Source organism: Oncorhynchus mykiss, chromosome 6 (genome assembly GCF_057628025.1).
Source record: "Oncorhynchus mykiss isolate SJ-2025 chromosome 6, ASM5762802v1, whole genome shotgun sequence".
NCBI lineage: Eukaryota > Metazoa > Chordata > Actinopteri > Salmoniformes > Salmonidae > Oncorhynchus > Oncorhynchus mykiss.
The window spans coordinates 55,065,941-55,089,588 of record NC_143027.1 but is presented as its reverse complement, the minus strand read 5'-3'; the positions used below and the strand labels follow the sequence as shown (position 1 = coordinate 55,089,588).

Here is a 23,648-nt window from a genome sequence, read left to right as displayed (position 1 = left end):
ATGACTTAGGACATCTACTTTGTGCATGACACAACTGACTTGCCAAAACAATAATTTGTTGACAAGAAATTTGTGGAGTGGTTGAAAAACAAGTTTAATAATAACTGATCGAAGTGTATGTAAACTTCCAACTTCAACTGTAGCTACAGTAACTAACATGACCTAATAACAGGGGTACACGGATAAACTGTGTGGTTATCTTATTTGCAATTGAGTTGCTTGCCAACGATATTTGTTGTGGGGTGTTACACAACACTTCAGACTCAATAAGCTGGTTAGCTTCAACAAGAGTTGCAGCAAAGTTGTCCAGTGTCTAACACTAGCCTAGTCAACAACAATCATGACCTGTTAACAGGCTTCATTGCATTGACTCGCGTTGCCTCCTCCGTTCAGTCACTTTTGCTTGACTCCAAAGTCAGCGATGTTGATGATGGTCGGTCGGTAACCCCTACACCATAACATACAAAGTGCCCTTCATCGCAGTCTGCCTCTGAGAAATGCTGTCTGCAGATCCTGCTAGCTCGAGCTGGCACATCCTTCCTCTTCAGGACATGGAGCCACTTCTTCAAAAATTGTCGGTCCTTGGGCAGCCGATGGTAGTTTACAGAGGGATCAGAGGGATTTATTTGGAGCCAATTCATACAGCCTGGCGCTATACAGTTCATGTTTGAATTATTACCTGCTGTTGCCATCTTCAATGTCCACCCCTAAACTCACTCCCCTTAAACTCAGTACCACAGACAATTAGCTGATTCCTGCCAGTGACACACTGGCGTCAGTCGTTACTATGGCAATTTAAAATTAATCTAACCATAGCTCAAATAAACCTTGTTGGCGATCAAAATACAGAGACGTTTTTATATTAAATGCGCACGTTTAGTTTTAGTGGATTGAATGCAACTCTTTGCTTAGATTTACTTCCTAAAGTGTTTCCATTCCCCTTTAATTGTTACTCAAATAAATGAATCATATAACAATTAACTCATTAGGATTTGGGGCCACACAGAATATGTTTTTTTAACGAGTTACCATCTCACGAAATAAACTCTAGAATATATATATTGATAACAGTCACTTAATCATTACCTCATATCAATTCTCATTCTAAACAGTCTTTCATTCTTCTTGGATCTGCAAGAAACCCAACCTTGAGCATTATTCAGTACTACACAAATTGATTTAATTATTTAATTACTAGCTAAATAAATAATAACAAAGAATACACATACACATTTACATGAGACAAAGGTCCCTAGTGGACTGACAAGATATGGCGGCTTCTTACACAAAGATGGAGAAGGGGGTGGGGAAAATAGCGAGACATTTATCGTATAGATAGACATTTATACATTCTAGGACTGTCCTCACATTAATCATATACCTTGCACACGAACCGCCGCCCATTTGGAAAAAATAAATTATGAATGTATTTACTTGTTGAATGCTGTTCGTTCGTTGTTTATCTCGGTCGGAATCAAGCCCTCTCGGAAAGTTTCCTATGGGCCACTTTACATGCTCTGATTGTCCACCAGAGGTCACAATGTCCTGTCTCCAATGTGCTGTTTATTAAGAACAGCTACTTAGCCGTACTAATCATTGTCTGAGAATGGAGTTTTCTTCTCCTCTTCCTACAGTAAATAGTAAAAGTTTCAAACCACTTTACACACTTTAACCACTCCCAGGGACTGCGGTTAAAAATTAGCGGGCTGACTAAAACCGGCAATTTTCCTGAAACTTTATTATTATTTCTTAACTCAAACGCGTAGCTTGCAGATTGCCGGTATCCTGGTCTAGTAAGTTTTTTTTTCTTCACCTCGTGTTAAGAGTGTCAGATTTTCTAACCATTTCAACATGTGGAGCACACGTCTTCCTGGTCTGATGTTCATTTCTCTGGTCGAAAAGGGCAGTTTATCACACTGACAAGCTCTCTGACCTCACTCTGGGCGTGGCTACTGAACAACTTCGTTCATCAATTTTTTGTATCACATAGACAACGTATTAGATGGAAACTTGACAGATAAAGGGGGTAGCCTTCCAAAGTTAAAGTATTTGGTTCCTACAGTTTTTATTAACATCGCAAAATGACAAACAATTTGAAGTTAGTTTTCTACATCTACACACTGACCATTTCCCACATTCGGATGTTAGAAATATTGTTCCAAAAGTTCACTTTTTAGACATTAGAGTTTTGGGCTGACAAAAATATTCTTGAGACATTCCATTGATTGATACTAAGGAGCTAGAGAGAGAGTTCTCTGCTGCATAAATTTACGACTGGCGTGTGGAGGTGTCAAAACCCCCACCATTCTCCCCCCTCCCCCTTTGCTGGTGGGAGAGGGTCTGGTGATTATCAGCCATTGCCAAGCTGATCTGACCCATTGTGATCCTCACGTGTAGTCATGATAATAGGAGAAGAGATTTTCATAACTTGCAATACTGTGCTTCTGAGAAAGGATGGTTCCCCCCTCTCTGCTCCCAAAAGCTGGTCTGGGCTTATCGTCAAGGTCATGGGTGATTCAGAGATAACTTGCTGCTTGGGATAGAGATAAACTTGAGGAACAAAATCAATCTCTGTATTGTTACAAAATCCTCTTCGGTCTCTGACTAACTTGGTCACACAGCACATAAGATAAAGAGCCTCAGAGTGACAACAATTCTTTGGTCCATCCTGTTCTTTTACTAATCTTTCAAGGACACAGATGTGGAGACATGAGGTGAACCGAGGCTGGCTTGAGCAATGTTAAACATTATATATATTTTACCTTTATTTAACTAGGCAAGTCAGTTAAGAACAAATTCTTATTTTTAATTACGACCTAGGAACAGTGGGTTAACTGCCTGTTCAAGGGCAGAACGACAGATTTGTACCTTGTCAGTTCGGGGATTTGAACGTGCAACCTTCCAGTTACTAGTCCAACACTCTAACCACTAGGCTTTTCTTTTAGGTCTCCTATAACCAGTTAGAGCTCTAGGGGCGCTATTTCATTTTTGGATAAAAAACGTTCCCGTTTTAAGCGCGATATTTTGTCACGAAAAGATGCTCGACTATGCATATTCTTGACAGTTTTGGAAAGAAAACACTCTGAAGTTTCAGAATCTGCAAAGATTTTGTCTGTAAGTGCCCCAGAACTCATTCTACAGGCGAAACCAAGATGATGCATCACCCAGGAATTAGCAGAATTTCTGAAGCTCTGTTTTCCATTCTCTCCTTATATGGCTGTGATTGCGCAAGGAATGAGCCTACACTTTCTGTCGTTCGCCCAAGGTCTTAGCAGCATTGTGACGTATTTGTAGGCATATCATTGGAAGATTGACCATAAGAGACTACATTTTCCAAGTGTCCGCCTGGTGTCCTGCGTCGAATTCGGTGCGCAATTGCCAGCTGCTTGTACTTTACCATTTGATTCAGGGGAGAAAGCATGTGTCCAAGAACGATGTATCAATGAAGAGATATGTGAAAAACACCTTGATGATTGATTCTAAACAACGTTTGCCATGTTTTCAGCCGATATTATGGAGTTAATTTGGAAAAAAGTTTGCGTTTTGAGGACTGAATTTATGGATTTTTTTTGGTAGCCAAATGTGATGTATAAAACGGAGCTATTTCTAATACACAAGGAATCTTTTTGGAAAAACTGAGCATCTGCTATCTAACTGAGAGTATCCTCATTGAAAACATCAGAAGTTCTTCAAAGGTAAATGATTTTATTTGAAGGCTTTTATGTTTTTGTTAATGTTGCGTGCTGGATGCTAACGCTAATGCTAACGCTAAATGCTAACGCGAAATGCTAACTCTAGCTAGCTACTTTTACACAAATTATTGTTTTCCTATGGTTGAGAAGCATATTTTGAAAATCTGAGATGACAGTGTTGTTTACAAAAGGCTAAGCTTGAGAGATGGCATATTTATTTCATTTCATTTGCGATTTTCATAAATAGTTAACGTTGTGTTATGCTAATGAGCTTGCTGATAGATTTACACAATCCTGGATACAGGGGTTTTTTCATAGCTAAACGTGACGCAGAAAACGGAGCGATTTGTCCTAAACAAATAATCTTTCAGGAAAAACTGAACATTTGCTATCTGAGAGTCTCCTCATTGAAAACATCTGAAGTTCTTCAAAGGTAAATGATTTTTTTGAATGCTTTTCTGTTTTTTTGTGTAAATGTTGCCAGCTGAATGCTAATGCTAAATGCTACGTTAGCCATCAATACTGTTACACAAATGCTTGTTTTGCAATGGTTGAGAAGCATATTTTGAAAATCTGAGATGACAGTGTTGTTAACAAAAGGCTAAGCTTGAGAGCTAGCGTATTTATTTCATTTCATTTGCGATTTTCATGAATAGTTAACGTTGCGTTATGGTAATGAGCTTGAGTCTGTATTCACGAACCCGGATCCGGGATGGGGAGATCAGAAAGGTTAAAATACCCTGTATTCTCTGTATGATTTTAAGTTCTCCATCACACACTCAAGAGTGTGGGATCGACCAGCTTCCTTATTGCAATTTGTGTAACAAAGATTGATTGTTTGAAAAAATAACAAAGTCCCTCTCACTTGATTAGAATTTCCACAACACAAGCAAATAACTACTGGTCTCACGGTAATTGACCGTAAATTAAACTTTTCACACGTACCAACAAATGGGTGTGATCATTCTACAGTGGTCCCTGTAGAGTAAACGCTTGATTAGAACGTCACGTTTCGATTGACGCAACAATCGAGCTGTTCACGCTGTTTTATCAGAGAAACATGTTGCATAAACACAGTCCTTACAAAGTTATGTCCAGAATGTGACCAGTTTATTTTTGGATGCAATGTTCAGACATTCACAGAATTAGATAGAGCATAACACAATCATCCAAACCGGAAAATGTAGGCTACATTTGTCTTAGCGCTAACTGAGGAACGATTGACCTAACAGAAGCAGTCATATTTGTATAACTCTTGGCTGACATAAACTACAATATGAATTCGCTAATGGCAATTACTATTTATAATTAATCACATCACGGGTGAGCTCACAATTGATCAAACATATTGAGTAAAACACTTTCTAAGAATCTAAAGTAATCCGACGATGGGTAGTTTGTGCGAGCCGCCATGTTTGTTTTTTCCCATCAACCAAAGCTAATAAGAGGAGACAAGATGAGTTTGTTCTATAGTATTCATGTTGAAAGCGGTGTGTCGTCTACCATCATTTATATCACATCATTCTCTTCCAGAAGTTTACTCTAAAAATGAGTGAACCTCATTTTGTTATAAAATCTTTGGTCCAACAGACATTTACGTATAACTCAAAATGCATTGTATGTCACCAAACATGGCTCCACACATAGCTGGAATTAGCTTAGCTCATCATAATCAGTACAACCTTTAAAAAAGTATTTTACACATATAACATGTGTCCATTACAATCTATGCAAGAATCGGAATGCATAATTTGTCACCAGTACTTGAAAACATGTCAATAAAACAGTAAATAAATAAATAATTACCACACAAAACATTTTCTGATAGTGATTTATTGATACACGCTGGCAGTCAATCACGTGACCTCTCACTCCCACTCTGAACGATTCAGTGTTGTTGTATATAGCTAGTGAGCTAAGCTGTAGCATTAGCAATGTCTTTCAAAAGGAGACAACTCACAAATGTGGAAATTCTGGAGATTTTTATAACTTCTGACAAGGAGTCTGAGTATGAAAGTCAGGAATCAGATTATCACAGTGACAGTGAGGAAGGAGCTGCCCCCCAATCTTGTAGCCATTGAGAACCATGAATCTGAGGATCCTTTGTCCACTGACAAAGTCCCACTTCCCTTTGAAGATGCTGGTGGTGATGGAGGCAGACCAACAGTCGATACAGTACAGGAGTTCTGTGGTAGTTGGAAGACCACCAGCCATTTCACCCCTCCTGGCCTTGCTGTTTGCTTTGATGAGCAAATCTGGAGTGCAAAGCTTCTTGCCATTTCCCTCTGAGGCAGAGTGCTTCAAGCCGTTTCTGAAAGAGGAGCTGGTGGGAGACCAATTGTTATGCCTTGGAGCTACAGGAGAAGAGAGAGCCAGGAGTGAGGGGGTTACTTGAAAAATGGGTGACAACTGCAATTAGCGAAAGTAGACCTTACAGTCCTTCTCATGGGAATAGTAAAGAAGAACTCCCTAAGAGAATACTAGAGCACAGATCCTATGTTTGCAACTCCCTTCTTTGCCACCCTCTTTCCCCAAGACTGCTTCCTAGTTCTGCTGCGTTGCCTGCACTTTGTCAACAATGCTACTGCCAACCTAAATGACCCATTACACAAAATAAGAAATGTTCTCATCAGCCTGACAATATCATTAGATCTGGTCTTTGTGCCATACAAGGACCTATGCATTGATGAGTCCCTGATGTTATGGAAGGGTAGGCTGGCGTTCCGTCAATTTGTCCAGGACATTATAGTTTACACTGACATCCAACATTATGAGGGGCTTGGGATGTCCGGGTCCACAGTGATGACCATGCTGGCTCCTCATCTCGGCAAGGGACACACTTTGTATGTAGACAATTGGTACAGCAGTCCAACACTCTTCAAGCATCTGCTCTCCAACAGCACAGGGGGCCTGTGTGACAGTCAGGTCGAACAGGAAGGTAATGCCTGGAAATCGGATGCAGGAAGATGCAGAGAGGGGAGGTGAAGTTTAAGGAGAATGGTCAACAGCTGGCAGTAAAGTTGCATGACAAACGAGATGTCCATGTCCTCTCCACAGCAACCATGTCGGCCACAGGGAAGGTGGACCACCTGACAAGAGAGAGAAAGATCAAACCAGACTGTGTGCTCGACTATAACCTCAAAATGGGGGGCAGTGGATAAGGCAGACATGATAAACAGCTGTGTGGAATGCCCTCGGAAAACTACCAAGTGGTATAAGAAAATGTTTTTCCATCTGATCGACACTACTCTACTCTACTACTACACTGCTCCAGTTTAAACTGTTCTGCCTTATTATTATTCGACCATGCTGGTCATTTATGAACATTTGAACATCTTGGCCATGTTCTGTTATAATCTCCACCCGGCACAGCCAGAAGAGGACTGGCCATCCCACATATGCTCTCTCTAAGTCTCTCTTTCTTTCTCTCTCTCGGAGGACCTGAGCCCTAGGACCATGCCCCAGGAATACCTGACATGATGACTCCTTGCTGTCCCCAGTCCACCTGACCGTGCTGCTGCTCCAGTTTCAAATGTTCTGCCTTATTATTATTCGACCATGCTGGTCATTTATGAACATTTGAACATCTTGGCCATGTTCTGTTATAATCTCCACCCGGCACAGCCAGAAGAGGACTGGCCACCCCACATAGCCTGGTTCCTCTCTAGGTTTCTTCCTAGGTTTTGGCCTTTCTAGGGAGTTTTTCCTAGCCACCGTGCTTCTACACCTGCATTGCTTGCTATTTGGGGTTTTAGGCTGGGTTTCTGTACAGCACTTTGAGATATCAGCTGATGTACGAAGGGCTATATAAATAAATGTGATTTGATTTGACTACTGCCCTCAATGGCCACATAGTTCACTGCCAACTAAGAGGTGAGATGATTACTGATTACAATTATTGTAATTGGACATACAGTTCACATAGAGTTACATTATGCAATTATAGTTGAAATATCTCACCCACCTACCCACTGCCTCATCATCCTCTCCCTTCCCTCATCCTCCTCACTCCCTCTCCCCATAGGGAAAGTAATTACCTACCAAAATTACAGAGAAAACCTCATGAGAGAGCTGCTGGAGGAGCACCACACCCCTCTGCGCCCATCCACTTTGGGCCGTCCTGCTGCAGACAATCCCCGACGCGTCACTGCACATCATTTCCCCTGCAAAGTCCCTCAAACTGCTACTCAAGGTAGTTGTACATGGAAGCACTGCAAAGTCTGCCTGTCTGGCACCAAAAGAAGGAAGCAGAGGAAGTTGACAAAGTACATGTGTTTGGCTTGTGACACACCTCTATGTGTTTCACCATGTTTTGAGGAGTATCATATGCTCAAGCACTATTGAGCACATCTGCAGCAATTACTGACTGACTGTCCTGATAGGTGACTTGACAGGTGACCTGCCATGATACCATGCCTTTAGAGGTGGGGGGTGGGATTGCAGTTGTTGTTCAATCACTGCATGAATATGAAATATGGGTTATTTTTTTCCTCTAATAAAACAAGTTTTTGATGTTATTGTTCAACCATCACCCATACTTTAATAAAATAGACGACTATTACATATTGGCCCTGGTGTTTTCTTGCTGTGTTTTCATCCAGTAAAACTGTTAAGGAGTGTATGTTAGCATACAAAAGCTGGCCTCAATCTTCTTTGTGGTTTCTGAAAGTAAAGAGTAAAGAGGAATTATTAGTAATTAGAAAACAATATCAGGATATAGCAATAAAACAAAATTACAAAGAAGTAACATAATAACACTGCCATAAAAATAATGTATTGAATTGACAAAATCACAAATGAGTTATAACAGTAAGAAACAGTAACTGTTGAGCGCCACAAGGGCAGGCAGAACAGAGCTATGCTAAATAGGCCAAATGAAAATACAAGCTAATACTTCTGACGCAGTTAGCATTGGTTTACAGAGCTAATAGAAATGTAGCTAGCTATATGAGCACGATTGAATATAACACCCTAAAGGTTATATGAAATCAGTAACGTTACCTCACGTGTCCCCGGTTATAAGGAATACACACAAATATATTGTACTCCATATATACAGTGAGCTACAGTAGAAACGACAACGCGACTTACAGAAACTATTATAACATAACAAGGCACTTTGATATAAACGCACACATTACCAAAGTTATTATCATGTAGTATTATTATACAGGCTATATCACATCCGGCCGTGATTGGGAGTCCCATAGGGTGGCCCACAATTGGCCCAGTGTCGTCCGGTTTAAATTTAAAAATTTTTAAATAGTAATGAAAACAACAATGAATGTGATGCAGGCACCAGATGGAAAATGTGAACACGTGTGTGCAGGTCCTGTTTTAACTAGAGATGTGCATATTTCTGCATACTTGATTTGCAGACACAATTGCAAACACAATGCTTGGGGAAGTTGGTCCCGGTCAGTAATGCTTAAAAAATAAATTGTCCGCAAAAGTGAAATGGCCTAATTTTATGTGAACTAATGAGGGGTCGGAACACACTTCAATTCAAACTGTTGTTAGAAAACAAAAACTTGTTAAAAAATGTTGAAAGTTGAAACAACCTATTAACTGCCCAACTGCTCATTCTGACATCAAGTGCATAAAAAACTCACGCTGGGGCGACCGTTAGAGATATCAGGAACTCACGTATGAAAATAACATAAACATAAACACATTTAGCATAACCTGGCTTCTGAAGCCACTGATGCAGACCTTTGGAATATCTACTGTACATTTTAAAAGTCTAATAAATCATTGAAATATAGCCTGAAATATAGCCTACACCATCACAGTAAATCCATGATTCATTTTAAATTAAAGAGGAGCTGGTGTCCTCTTTAAGATGAAAGAGGAGGTCTGAAGAAACATGATATGAAGAAAATGTGGTTTATTTCAGAAGAACAGAATGGCATACTCTGAATTGTCCTTATATTAGGCCCTGATCTGGCTATGCCATATGGCTGTGGGCTACACGAGTTAATTTAGTAGACAAGATTTGCTTAGAATTCCATGGCATTATTTTATGGAATGAAGAATACAATTGAACGGATATTTCTCCAAATGATTTGAGGGAGTGAGCACATGCAGCTATTCTATGTTGAGGTTAACAAATAAACAGGTCCTCAAATATGCTTAATGTAGAGTTATTTATGCAAATTTGGATGCAATACAAACGTTGGGTTATATGATTCGATTTTTTTAACGTTTTAAGGCTGCATGATGCGACTAATGTTGATTTGAAAAAAGTCACTTGAAAGGCATGTGCTCCGTTTGGTATTTTTGCACAGGCTGTACACACTTCCTCAGTCTCTTGTTCACAATTTAACAAGCACTTGATGATGCTTCAAATTTCCCGGCGGGATGCCCCTAGTGTGGCTGTAATGCCCCCGAAAAAAATCCATGCCTTTTGCGGCCAGTGTCCGTTGTGCCCTTGGGCTAAATATAATAATTATAATTCCCGCCTCCCAGCTGCGTGCTCAGCAGCGCCTCTCACTCACTTGGCTCTCTGAGATCGCTTAATTCTGATTTGCCAATGCCAGACCTGTCATGTGATCAGGTCTTTCTCACAGACTACAAGTGAAGACAGACACGAGTGTCCTTATCCAATTCCAAGGTGCATATTGAAGATATTGGAAGAACTGTCCACATTTACTTTGTCAGCCAACAAGATAAGTAAGCCAAATGAACAGCAAAAGCACTAGCCTATCAACTTTTGTACTATCGGTGATAAAAGATTTACATAGGCTGCATATGTAAATCTACTATCCCACATAGTACACAAGTTTACCTATTCTATGTTGTGAGAGAAATACATATTACAAACCTAGTCTGGGACAGTTGTGGGATGCGATAAATCCCAAATGAATACAACCAAAGCATTAAAAATATGTTTTAAGCAATGAGGCTGACATAACAGATCAGTCTGTTTAGCTTAAATGTTTTGTAAACTATTAGGCTATTTCTTCACATAAGTGCACGCGGCAGAAGGCTATAAGCACAAATGTTCCAAAATACAATCAATTAACGGGAAACACCATTCTCAAAAGTAAGTGCAAATGCAATTAGGCATGTAATTATTTATTATAAAGGTGCATTTTTATGGTGAAAATGATCTTCCCCAAAATTGAAACTGTATGCCAGATATAATCTACACCCGTTGTAAAGCAGTTCATGTGCTTAATTTTAACAATCTATTTGGCCACTTGGATACAAATCTTAGCAAATCAAATAGGCCTATGGGCTAGGCTACATGAGGTGTGCGACTAGGAATTAAAAAGGTAGGGGAAAAAAGCCATGCACTGTTTATTTTTTTATTAACCTAACCCCTCTCTTCGGAGGACACTTATTTAAAAAAAAAGGTTTTTACAGCTTTTCTGCTTCATATAAATTCAGCAAAAATGAAACGTCCTTTCACTGTTAGCAGCATTTATTTTCAGCAAACTTAACATGTGTAAATATTTACATGAAAATAACAAGATTCAACAACTGAGATATACACTGAACAAGTTCCACAGACATGTGACTAACAGATATTGAAAAATGTGTCCCTGAACAAAGGGTGAGTCAAAATCAAAGTAACAGTCAGTATCTGGTGTGGCCACCAGCTGCATTAAGTACTGCAGTGCATCTCCTCCTCGTGGACTACACCAGATTTGCCAATTCTTGCTGTGAGATGTTACCCCACTCTTCCACCAAGGCACCTGAAATTTACTGGACATTTCTGGGGGGGAATTGCCCTAGCCTTCACCCTCCGATCCAACAGGTCCCAGATGTGCTCAATGGGATTGAGATCTGGGCTCTTCGCTGGCCATGGCAGAACACTGACATTCCTGTCTTGCAGGAAATCACGCACAGAACGAGCAATATGGCTGGTGGAATTGCTGGAGGTTCATGTCAGGATGAGCCTGCAGGAAGGGTACCCTATGAGGGAGTAGGATGTCTTCCTTGTAACGCACAGAGTTGAGATTGCCTGCAATGACAACAACCGCAGTCTGATGACTCGGTGACACACCGCTCCAGACCATGACGGACACTCCACCTCAAAAATCGATCAGCTCCAGAGTACAGGCCTCGGTGTAATGCTCATTCCTTCGACGATAAACACGAATCTGACCATTACCCGACAAAAACGCGACTAGTCAGTGAAGAGCACTTTGTGCCTGTTGTTGCCGGTGATGTCTGGTGAGGACCTGCCTTACAACAAGTCTACAAACCCTCAGTCCAGCCTCTCTCAGCCTATTGCGGATAGTCTGAGCACTGATGGAGGGATTGTGCATTCCTGGTGTTCCTCGTTATATACATGCACTATACATTTTCAAGTAATATTAACAAACGTTCAATACTCACACATAACCTGAACTCATTAAAATGCATGCGTGAACACACACACACACGCACGCACGCACAGGTCTCATAAGTTACTGCAAATGTTAATGGGCTACACATCCCCCACTTCTCGCTCTCTCCCATACCACACACACACACACACACACACACACACACACACACACACACACTTGGCTGTAATACACTAACTAGCTAGTTGTTGTTGTCATCCTGTACCTGTCCCGCAGGAGTGATGTTCAGATGTACCGATCCTGTGCAGGTGTTGTTACACCTGGTCTGCCACTGCGAGGATGATCAGCTGTCCATCCTGTCTCCCTGTAGCGCTGTCTTAGGCGTCTCAAAGTACAGAGAATGCAATTTATTGCCCTGGCCACATCTGCAGTCCTCATGCCTCCCTGCAGCATGCCTAAGGCACATTCACGCAGATGAGCAGGGACCCTGGGCATTTTTCTTTTGGTGTTTTTCAGAGTCAGTAGAAAGGTCTCTTTAATGTGCTAAGTTTTCATAACAGTGACCTTATTTGCCTACCGTCTGTAAGCTGTTTGTGTCTTAAAACCTCTTTGGGCACCTCCATGACAACATCCGGAAGAAATTGCAGAGCACGAAATTCAAAATACAACAATCGTAATATTAAACATTCATAAAAATACAAGTGTCCTACATTGTTTAAAAGCTTATCCTCTTGTTAATCCAACCGCGTTGGCAGATTTCAAAAAGGCTTTACGGCGAAAGCATACCATGCGATTATCTGAGGACAGCGCCCCACACCAAAATTATTTTCCAAACCAGCACGGGCGTCACAAAATCCCTAATTGCGATAAAATAAATCACTCACCTTTGAAGAGCTTCGTCTGATTGAAATTCCAAGGGTCTCAGCTGCACAACAAATGGTAATTTTGTTCGATAACGTCCTTCTTTATATCCCATAAATGTCTGCTAGTCTGCGCGCTTGATTCAGTAATCCACTCGTTCAACATGCATACAAACAAATCCAAAAATTGTTCATTGAACAAGCATGGGAAACAGTGTTTAAACACTTTACAATCAAGATCTGTGAAGTTATGATTTTTTACTAATTACCTTTGATAGACAGGGTCCTGAAAAAGGGACGTTTCTTTTTTGCTGAGTTGATATACACTGCTCAAAAAAATAAAGGGAACACTAAAATAACACATCCTAGATCTGAATGAATGAAATATTCTTATTGAATACTTTTTTCATTACATAGTTGAATGTGCTGACAACATAATCACACAAAAAATATCAATGGAAATCAAATTTATCAACCCATGGAGGTCTGGATTTGGAGTCACATTCAAAAATAAGTGGAAAACCACACTACAGGCTGATCCAACTTTGATGTAATGTCCTTAAAACAAGTCAAAATGAGGCTCAGTAGTGTGTGTGGCCTCCACGTGCCTGTATGACCTCCCTACAATGCCTGTGCATGCTCCTGATGAGGAGGCGGATGGTCTCCTGAGGGATCTCCTCACAGACCTGGACTAAAGCATCCGCCAACTCCTGGGCAGTCTGTGGTGCAACGTGGCGTTGGTGGCTGGAGCGAGACATGATGTCCCAGATGTGCTCAATTGGATTCAGGTCTGGGGAACGGGCGGGCCAGTCCATAGCATCAATGCCTTCCTCTTGCAGGAACTGCTGACACACTCCAGCCACATGAGGTCTAGCATTGTCTTGCATTAGGAGGAACCCAGGGCCAACCGCACCAGCATATGGTCTCACAAGGGGTCTGAGGATCTCATCTCGGTACCTAATAGCAGCCAGGCTACCTCTGGCGAGCACATGGAGGGCTGTACGGCCCCCAAAGGAATGCCACCCCACACCATGACTAACCCACCGGCAAACCGGTGATGCTGGAGGATGTTGCAGGCAGTAGAACGTTCTCCACGGCGTCTCCAGACTCTGTCACGCCTGTCACGTGCTCAGTGTGAACCTGCTTTCATCTGTGAAGAGCACAGGGCACCAGTGGCGAATTTGCCAATCTTGGTGTTCTCTGGCAAATGCCAAACGTCCTGCACGGTGTTGGGCTGTAAGCACAACCCCAACCGTTGGACGTCAGGCCCTCATACCACCCTCATGGAGTCTGTTTCTGACCGTTTGAGCAGACACATGTACATTTGTGGCCTGCTGGAGGTCATTTTGCAGGGCTCTGGCAGTGCTCCTCCTTGCACAAAGGCGGAGGCAGCGGTCCTGCTGCTGGGTTGTTGCCCTCCTACGGCCTCCTCCACGTCTCCTGATGTACTGGCCTGTCTCCTGGTAGCACCTCCATGCTCTGGACACTACGCTGACAGACACAGCAAACCATCTTGCCACAGCTCGCATTGATGTGCCATCCTGGATGAGCTGCACTACCTGAGCCACTTGTGTGGGTTGTAGACTCCGTCTTAATTTACCACTAGAGTGAAAGCACCGCCAGCATTCAAAAGTGACCAAAACATCAGCCAGGAAGCATAGGAACTGAGAAGTGGTCTGTGGTCCCCACCTGCAGATCCACTCCTTTTTGAGGGTGTCTTGCTAATTGCCTATAATTTCCACCTGTTGTCTATTCCATTTGCACAACAGCATGTGAAATTTATTGTCAATCAGTGTTGCTTCCTAAGTGGACAATTTGATTTCACAGAAGTGTGATTGACTTGGAGTTACATTGTGTTGTTTAAGTGTTGCCTTTATTTTTTTGAGCAGTGTATTTTACGTACACATTTTGCATACAGTAATCACATATCAATTATAAATTAACGAACATAAGCTATTAATCTGACCTCTTACCACCTTTCACCTCAATCAACCTATCACCATAGACCACCCTCATTTGGTTTCCATGTGCCATATGTTTTTCAATTTTGCAGTAATGTTTTACATACAACTTGAATCTTTCTAACCGTATAGTATCCACTGTTCCTCCAATGATTGATATATTATTTATTGACTCACTATGGCTTTTCAAATTGCTCAACACTGCTATTTGAACCATTCCTGAACCTGTGACCGGAAACAAGCTACATAGGGCAATACCAGAATACATAATATAGTGAATCTGTCTCGTTGCAGGGAAATCTACAGAGCAGAGATTGTTCTATGACCCATATATACAGTTGAAGTCGGAAGTTTACATACACCTTTGCCAAACACATTTCAACTCAGTTTTTCACAATTCCTGACATTTAAGTAAATCCCTGTCTTAGGTCAGTTAGGATCACCACTTTATTTTAAGAATGTGAAATGTCCAAATAATAGTAAAGAAAATGATTTATTTCAGCTTTTATTTCTTTCATCACATTCCCAGTGGGTCAGAAGTTTACATACACTCAATTAGTATTTGGTAGCATTGCCTTTAAATTGTTTAACTTGGGTCAAATGTTTTGGGCAGTCTTCCACAAGCTTCCCACAGGCCCATTCCTCCTGACAGAGCTGGTGTAACTGAATCAGGTTTGTAGGCCTCCATGCTCACTCATGCTTTTTCAGATCTGCCCATAAATGTTCTATAGGATTGAAGTCAGGGCTTTGTGATTGCCATTCCAATGCCTTGACTTTGTTGTCCTTAAGCCATTTTGCCACAACTTTGGAAGTATGCTTGGGGGTCATTGTCCATTTGGAAGAACCATTTGCGACCAAGCTTTAACTTCCTGACTAATGTTGTGAATATATTGAAGCAACATCAAGACATTTTTATTCCTCATGAAGCCATCTATTTTGTGAAGTGCACCAGTCCCTCCTGTAGCAAAGCACACCCACAACATGATGCTGCCACCCCCGTGCTTGAACGTTTGGGATGGTGTTCTTCGGCTTGCAAACAGTTATATTTTCTGTTTCATCAGACCAGAGGACATTTCTCCAAAATGTACAATCTTTGTCCAGTTGCAAACTGTAGTCTGTCTTTTAAAAAAAAGTTTATTAATATTTTATTTTATTTTAATACATACATTTTAAACAAACTTAGAAACAGAAATGAAACAAAAAAGCTCAGTTTAAACCAAGAGGTTAGGTTCCACACATGGAACGTACAGTGTAGTTCTGAAATACATAGATCCCCACCATTCTATGAGAATCCTTGCAGCATAATAGCTGATACCTCAGGTTCTAGGTAATTTAGATAAGGTTCCCATAATTTGTAGAACTGGTCTGTTTTAGAATGCAATGTACATGTCAGATATTCCAGAGGCACCAATTCAAATAGCATCTTATGCCAATCTTTAATAGAAGGAACCTTATCACTAATCCACTGTAAAAGGATGTTTTTCCTCGCTGCGAAGGTAAGGATGTTGTAAAGCCTCCTTTTACCCACAGAAGTAACATGCCTACTAGGGAGAAACTGGGTCCAATTCTAGATCAACCCCTAGGATCTTTTCAATTTCTTTCAGAACACCAGACCAGTATCTTTGTATTTTGGTACATGACCATAAACAATGTGTTAGGGTGCCTGTATCAGTTTTGCATTTAAGACACTGAGGGGAAGAGGAAGTGGGGCTAAAAGCATGTCTGCGCTTTGGGGATATATGCAATCTGTGTATTATTCTTAATTGGATTGCTCTAGTACGATTACATATAGATATTGTTTTTGCATATCTCCAAATGTCCTCCCACATCTCTTCGTCAATAGTAACAGACAATTCTTTCTCCCACACTTGTTTCACCCTCTGTGTGTTGACAGCAGAAAGGGACCTTAAAGTATCATAAAACAGACTTACAGACATTTTCCTTTGTGGGAAAAAAAGCATTATTTCAATGACAGACACATCAGGGTTACCAATTAAGGTGGTGCTCTTCAGGATATAATGTCTTACTTGTAGGAAGCGGAAAAAGTCCTGCTTTGGGAGTCGATATTTCTCGACCATCTGCTCAAATGACAACAAAATCTTATCAACAAATAAGTCATTTAGCCTGCGTATGCCCTTAAGCCAAAAGTTAAAGCCGGCATCCAGCAATCCTGGACTGAAATCTGGATTGTTAAGAATTGGGGTAAGAGCAGAGGTTAGTTTGGACCTTCCCAGGAAGCGTTGAACTGACCTCCATACTTTGAGTGTGTTAAGTGTAACGGGATTATTGCAGTGATCTTCTACAGACTTGAAACTTCTGAAAAATAAAAGATCCTGTAAGGGGTATTTTGAAAGAGAAGTCTCAATGTCTAACCAAATAGAGGAGTCATCATTTGTGATCCAGTCAGAAATATAACAAAGGTGGGAACACCATTGATAGAACCTGATATTGGGCAGGTCCAAGCCGCCCATAGAACTTGGCAGCTGCAATATTGCCATCTTAAGTCTTGGTTTGCGTTTACTCCATATAAAAGGAACTTAGCCATCCATTTACATCCTTTATTAACTTTTTGGAGAGTAATACTGGGATCATTTGGATTGGGTAAAGTAGTCTAGGTAAAATGTTCATTTTCAAGAGGGATATTCTACCCAACCAAGAAATTGGGAGAGAGTTCCAGCGCTCCAGATCCTGTCTTATTGTATCAAACAAGGGAACAAAATTGGCTTTGTACATTTGCTGGAATTTAGGAGTTACAAATATACCCAGATACATGAAACCTGAGGGAGACCATTTAAATGGGAAGGGGGGAAGTATAATACTGAGAAGTATTAGGTACAGAGTGCAGGCTACCAAGTGGCATAGCCTCTGACTTAGTTAGGTTAATCTTGTAGCCTGAGAATTCGCTGAATAATTCAATAATATTAATAAGAGCTGTAATTGAAGTCTCGGGACTAGAGATGAATATCAGGACATCATCAGCATACAAGCTTATTTTATGGTGAACATCACCAATGAGCAGCCCCTGTATAGCAGGCGTTACCCTGATGGCCTCGGCCAGTGGTTCCATAACGAGTGCAAAGAGGAGGGGGGATAAAGGACAGCCCTGTCTGGTACCTCTGTGTATAGAGAAGCTATTTGACCTTAGCCCATTAGTAAGGACAGCAGCCTGAGGATCATCATATAAAACTTTCACCCATTTTATAAAGTTGTCGCCCAGACCAAATTTATTTAGAGCAAATAATAGGTAAGACCACTCCACACGATCAAAGGCTTTCTCAGCATCTAGGGAGAGCACAAGACCATCCACAGCACTTTGTTGGTAAGCTTGAATTACATTAAGAAGCCGCCTGACATTGTTGCATGACTTACGGCCCTTAATGAAGCCAGTTTGGTCTCCTTTCACAATTAGTGGCAGTGAGTCCTCTAATCTTGTGGCTAGAATTTTAGAAAGCAATTTTCTATCCACATTCAGAAGGGAAATTGGTCTGTATGAGGAACAAGACTCTGGACATTTTCCCTTTTTGAGAATAAGTAAAATGTTGGCTTCTCTCAGCGTTTGAGGGAGTTGGTCATTTGAAAATGAGTGATTAAACATATCAAGCAATGGCTCAAGGATCAGGCCATTGAACTCTTTATAGAACTCACTACAAAACCCGTCTGGTCCTGGGGCCTTACCATTTTGCAGATTCTTAATTACGAACATTGTCTCTTCCTTGGTAATAGGGGCATTAAGGAGGGACCGCTGCTCTTCGGAGATAGTAGGGAGCTCAATCTTACAAAAGAAGTTCTCCATTAATTTGGGTGCATCATTTGGCAGTTCTGAGGCATAAAGATTTGTATAAAATTTCTTAAATTAGTCACTTATCAATTTATTTTCATATAAATGATTACAATCAGAGTCAGAAATAGTAGCAATTGACTGAGAGTCAGCTCTCTTTTTAGCTAGGTATGCCAAGTACTTTCCTGGCTTATCGCCATGTTCATATAGCTTTTGCCTGACAAATCTCGTTTTCTTTTCAGCGTCCTGTGTTAGGAGAGAGTCTAATGTTGATCTAATGACTGATATTTCCTTTAATGGGGCAGGAGTGGGCGTTTTAATGTAGTCCTTCTCTTTAGTTCCTAATTCACCCTCTAACATTTTTTGTTTTCACGCTTTTTCCGTCTCTTAGTAGCTGTGTATGACATAATCAGACCCCTGGCATACGCTTTACAGGTCTCCCAAAGGAGCGAGGGGTTATCTGTTGATTGAGAGTTAATAGAGAAAAATGCTTTAAACTTTGTAATGAAATATGATGTGAATGTATGGTCTTTAAGAATGGTTGTGTTCAACCTCCAATGTCTTGACCGATTGAACTTGAGTTTTATGTCCAGGATCACCTCAGCATGATCAGATATGACTATGCTTCCTATCCTAGCGGATAGAACAGACTGCAGAGACGTCCTGGGCACAAAAAAATATTATATTCTAGTCGGACATCCATGAGGTGCAGAGAAAAAAGTGAACTCTCAGTTGGAGGGATGAAAAGCTCTCCAGACATCCGCATACCCCAGATCATCACAAATAGCTTTAAGTGACTTAGCTTGAGGAGAGAGTGAAGCTATACCGCTGGGGAACCTATCAATAAGGGGGTTCAACAAGCAGTTCAAATCTCCTCCAACCACTGCAGTGTCCGAGTTTAATTCTGAAAAGTCTAGAAAAACCTTAGTGAGGAAATCAGGGGGGTGAGAAGGGGGGAAGTAAATATTCATTATAGAAATGTTCTGCCCTTGTAAAGTACCATTAATTATAACAAAGCGACCAAATTTATCTTTCACACAATTCCAGACCTTAAAACCTGTTAAGGATATGGCAGACATATGCCCCCTTTGGAGAGATTGGGTACCCCTAGTAAACTGAAAAAAAAATCTGTCAAAAATTGCTAATATATGCAAATAATAATAAATTATTATTGGATAGAAAACACTCTAAAGATTCTAAAACCGTTGGAATTATGTCTGTAAGTATAGCAGAACTCACAGGGCAGGCATTCTTCCAAACTAGTTTTTGTGGCCATGAAAGTTGGAGCAACTTTGACGTCAAATTGGTCCCAGCCATTCCTTTGTTCCAGCACTCAAGAGAAGGGCAGACGATGGCCGATTGAATTGAAGTTTGTTTTGCGTGTCTAAAACATCATAAAGCTTGCTTCTGCACTTAGTTTGACCTGTTTAGTCGACATATAATATGTAATTTTGAAGTTTTGATGCGCAACTTTTCCGGACCAGAGGACGTTTTGGGTGCATTTCAGCTGATGTTATTAGCAGTAGCTAATACAAAGACGCAAGACTTGAAACCAAACGATGTATTGGGTAAGTATGAAGCCTTCCAGAACATTCTGAACGAAGACCATCGAAGGTAAGGGAATATTTATGCTTAAATCTGTGTTTCTGTTGACTCCAACATTACGTAGAAATGTAGCTTGGAACTGAGCGCTGTCTCAGCATATTGAATACTGTGCGATTTCTGTAACGTTAAAAATAAATCTAACAAAGCGGTTGCATAAAGAAGCAGTGTATCTTTCTAACTATATGTAGAACATGTATATTTAGTCAAAGTTTATGATGTCTATTTACGTTATCTTGCCGCGCTACCTAGATTTCCTGCGGGCATTTTTGAGTAATTTCTGAACGTGAACTCACTGTAAATGGACATTTATGGATATAAATGGCATATTATTGAAAAAAAAAATATGTACTGTGTAACATGTCATATTACTGTCATCTGATGAAGATTTTCAAAAGGTTAGTGAGCGATTTTATTTTTTAATCCTGCGTTTGTTGATTGCATGTTTTGGCTATTCAAATGAGCTGTGTCTGGTGGTGGTTTTACATATATATGTGCTATGTTTTCGCCGTAAAACATTTTAGAAATCTGACTTGCTGGCTAGATGAACAATTCCCAATTGGGAACCAATATCGTAGACAGGTTAAGTGGTAAGTTCTTTTTCACCAGAATTGCTACCCCTCTACTTCTGGATGTAAATGATGAGAAAAACACTTGACCAAACCCCCCTTGTTGTAATTTCAGGTGCTCCTTGTCATCCAAATGAGTTTCTTGCAACAGGGCAATATCAATATTTTCTTTTTTCAAAAAAGATAGTACCTTGTTCCTCTTAATGGGGTTATGGCTCCCTTTAATGTTCCATGTACATACACGCAGTCCGTTACCTGCCATTGTATCTTGACCATTCAATATCCAGGCTGGATCCCACTGTAAAAGTGGGGTGGTACCTTTTTCCATGTGTTGAACTCTCCTCTATCTCACCGAGCATAAACAAACGATATGAACCCTGAACTCGAACTATACTAAACCCAAAAATTAAACATGTAAAGATCCAAAAGGGGGTTTTCCCACTAGCTAACATGCAGGGGATTTTAACTCTCCAATGTAGACTCTTAAGTCTGCATCGCCGCTCCATAGCCTCATCCTTTATATGTATGGAAAAGAAAATCAATAGGAGAATATTGAGGCTCTTCCACCTAAAACCAAGCCTGGGCACCAATATGGATTCACACATATCTCAGCCTGAGCTATAGTGGCTATTACTTTAGCAAGAAAAATAATAAAGATACGAATATTACTGAGCCGGAGTACGTGAGGACTCACGTCACTGTTTCATGATCAGATTCAACCAAAAATAAACAAAGTTATCCAATGCTGCTGAGGTGCAGCTTAAAAGTTATTTACCCGAGAGAGTCAATAAACGCAGCAGCCTCTTCAGGTGTGTAGAGCTTTTTAGGTGATCCGTTGACCATAATCTTCAATGTGGCCGGGTACAACAGTGCGTAGTCCATCTTCATTCTCCTGAGTCGAGCCTTTGCCTCATCAAACGCTTTGCGTCTTCGTACAACCGCAGTGGAATAATCAATGAAGAATGAGACCTTAGGACTTTTATGTTGACTACCATCAGAGCTGATGTTTCTAGCCGCATCCATGACGCGCTGCTTGTCGGTGAAGTTGTGGAACTTTATAACCACCGGCCGTGGGCGCTGATTGGGACCGGGTATCGGTGCTTGAGAGCGATGGGCTCTGTCCAGCTTCACACGGCCAGCCTTAGTGTCCATTTGTAGGTAGCCAGGGATACATTCCTCAAAGAATTTTACTGAACGTGTCCCTTCAGAATTTTCCGGGAGTCCCACAACACGAATATTGCATCTGCGTCCTCGATTATCCAAGTCGTCAATGTGCTCCGCCATTTCGCGTGCCTGTTTCTCAAGTGCTTTTATCTTAGCGTCCATAGATGTAGTTGAAGTTTCCACTGCATCAATTCTTCCTTCCGCCTCAACAACACGTTCCACAACCCTCTGTAGTTCAGCTGAATGGCCTGCTATTGCTTCCAAGACCGTTCTTATCTTAGCATCGATCACTTTAGTAATGTTATCAGTCATCTTTTGAATCACCAGGTCCATTGTGCCTGTATCCGCAATGGTGCTAGCCTCGCTAACGTTAGCTAGCTCCTCATGCACATCCACAGGGGTGGTGGTTTTGGTCGACTTCTTAGTAGTTCTGTTGGGCATGTTGTCGGAGATTTTTGCAAAAAAGCCGTCAAGACTCATTATATGGAACTTATTTAGCCAATTCTACCACTTTTTCAAGCTAGGAGATTAATGTAAAAATATTAATTTACGAATGCCACGAGAGCTCGCTGAAACACCGTGTTCTCTCTACGGCGCCATTTTCATCCCCCGTAGTCTGTCTTTTTTTATGGCAGCTTTGAAGCAGTGTCTTCTTCCTTGCTAATGTCGAAATAGGACTCGTTTACTGTGGATACTGTTGTACTGGTTTCCTCCAGCATATTCACAACATATTCCTTTGCTGTTCTGAGATCGATTTGCACTTTTCGCACCAAAGTACGATCATCTCTAGGAGACAGAAAGTGTCTCCTTCCTGAGAGGTATGACGGCTGCGTTGTCCCATGGTGTTTATACTTGCTTACTATTGTTTGTACAGATGAACGTGGTACCTTCAGCCGTTTGGAAATTGCTCCCAAGGATGAACCAGACTTGTGGAGGTCTACAATTCTTAGCTGATTTGTTTTGATTTTCCCATGATGTCAAGCAAAGAGGCAATGCATTTGAAGGTAGGCCTTGACATACATCCACAGCCACACCTCCAATTGTCTCAAATGATGTCAATTTGCCTATCTGAAGCTTCTAAAGCCATGACATCATTATCTGGAATTTTCCAAGCTGTTTAAAGGCACAGTCAACATAGTGTATGTAAACTTCTGACCCACTGGAATTGTGATACAGCTGGCTGGGCTACTCAATGAGATTCAGACACTTGTCCCAAAGCCCTCTCCTGCGTAGTTTTGGCAGTGTGCTTAGGGTCATTGTCAAGTTGGAAGATGAACTTTTGACCCAGTTTGAGGCCCTGAGCGCTCTGGAGCAGGTTTTCATCAAGGATCTCTCTGTACTTTGCTCCGTTAATCTTTCCCTCAATCCTGACTAGTTTCCCAGTCCCTGCCGCTGAAAACATCCAGACAACATGATGCTGCCCCACTGTGCTTCACCGTAGGAATGGTGCCAGGTCTCCTCCTGATGTGATGCTTGGAATTCAGGCCAAGGAGTTTATCTTCTTATGGGCAGGTGGGATGGTAGCATCCCACCAGGCCAACAGCCGATGAAATTGCAGAGCGCGAAATTCAAAATACAGTAATATAAATATTTAACTTAAAAAATGTATACATTTTTTTCATTTTGAAATGCAAGAAAGGCCACAATGTATTATTCCAGCTTAGGCACATTTTAGTTTTTTGCCACTAGATGGCAGCAGTGTATCTGCAAGGTTTTAGACTGACT

At 41.1% G+C, this 23,648-nt stretch overlaps 1 long non-coding RNA gene across 5 annotated transcripts in view; it reads left to right on the top strand.

The window, feature by feature from the left end:
- Positions 1 to 3,556: 3,556 nt before the first annotated feature.
- Positions 3,557 to 23,648, top strand: part of LOC118964910 (uncharacterized) — a 450,019-nt gene continuing 429,927 nt past the window's right edge. For 3 of the 5 annotated variants that reach the window (XR_016496757.1, XR_016496760.1, XR_016496761.1), the window contains exons 1-2: positions 3,557 to 3,695; positions 4,064 to 4,125. This is a non-coding gene — a long non-coding RNA (uncharacterized LOC118964910). Of the gene's footprint in view, positions 3,696 to 4,063; positions 4,126 to 7,130; positions 7,259 to 7,716; positions 7,846 to 23,648 lie in introns of those variants that run through there. The other 2 variants (XR_016496758.1, XR_016496759.1) reach the window with 2 other exon arrangements.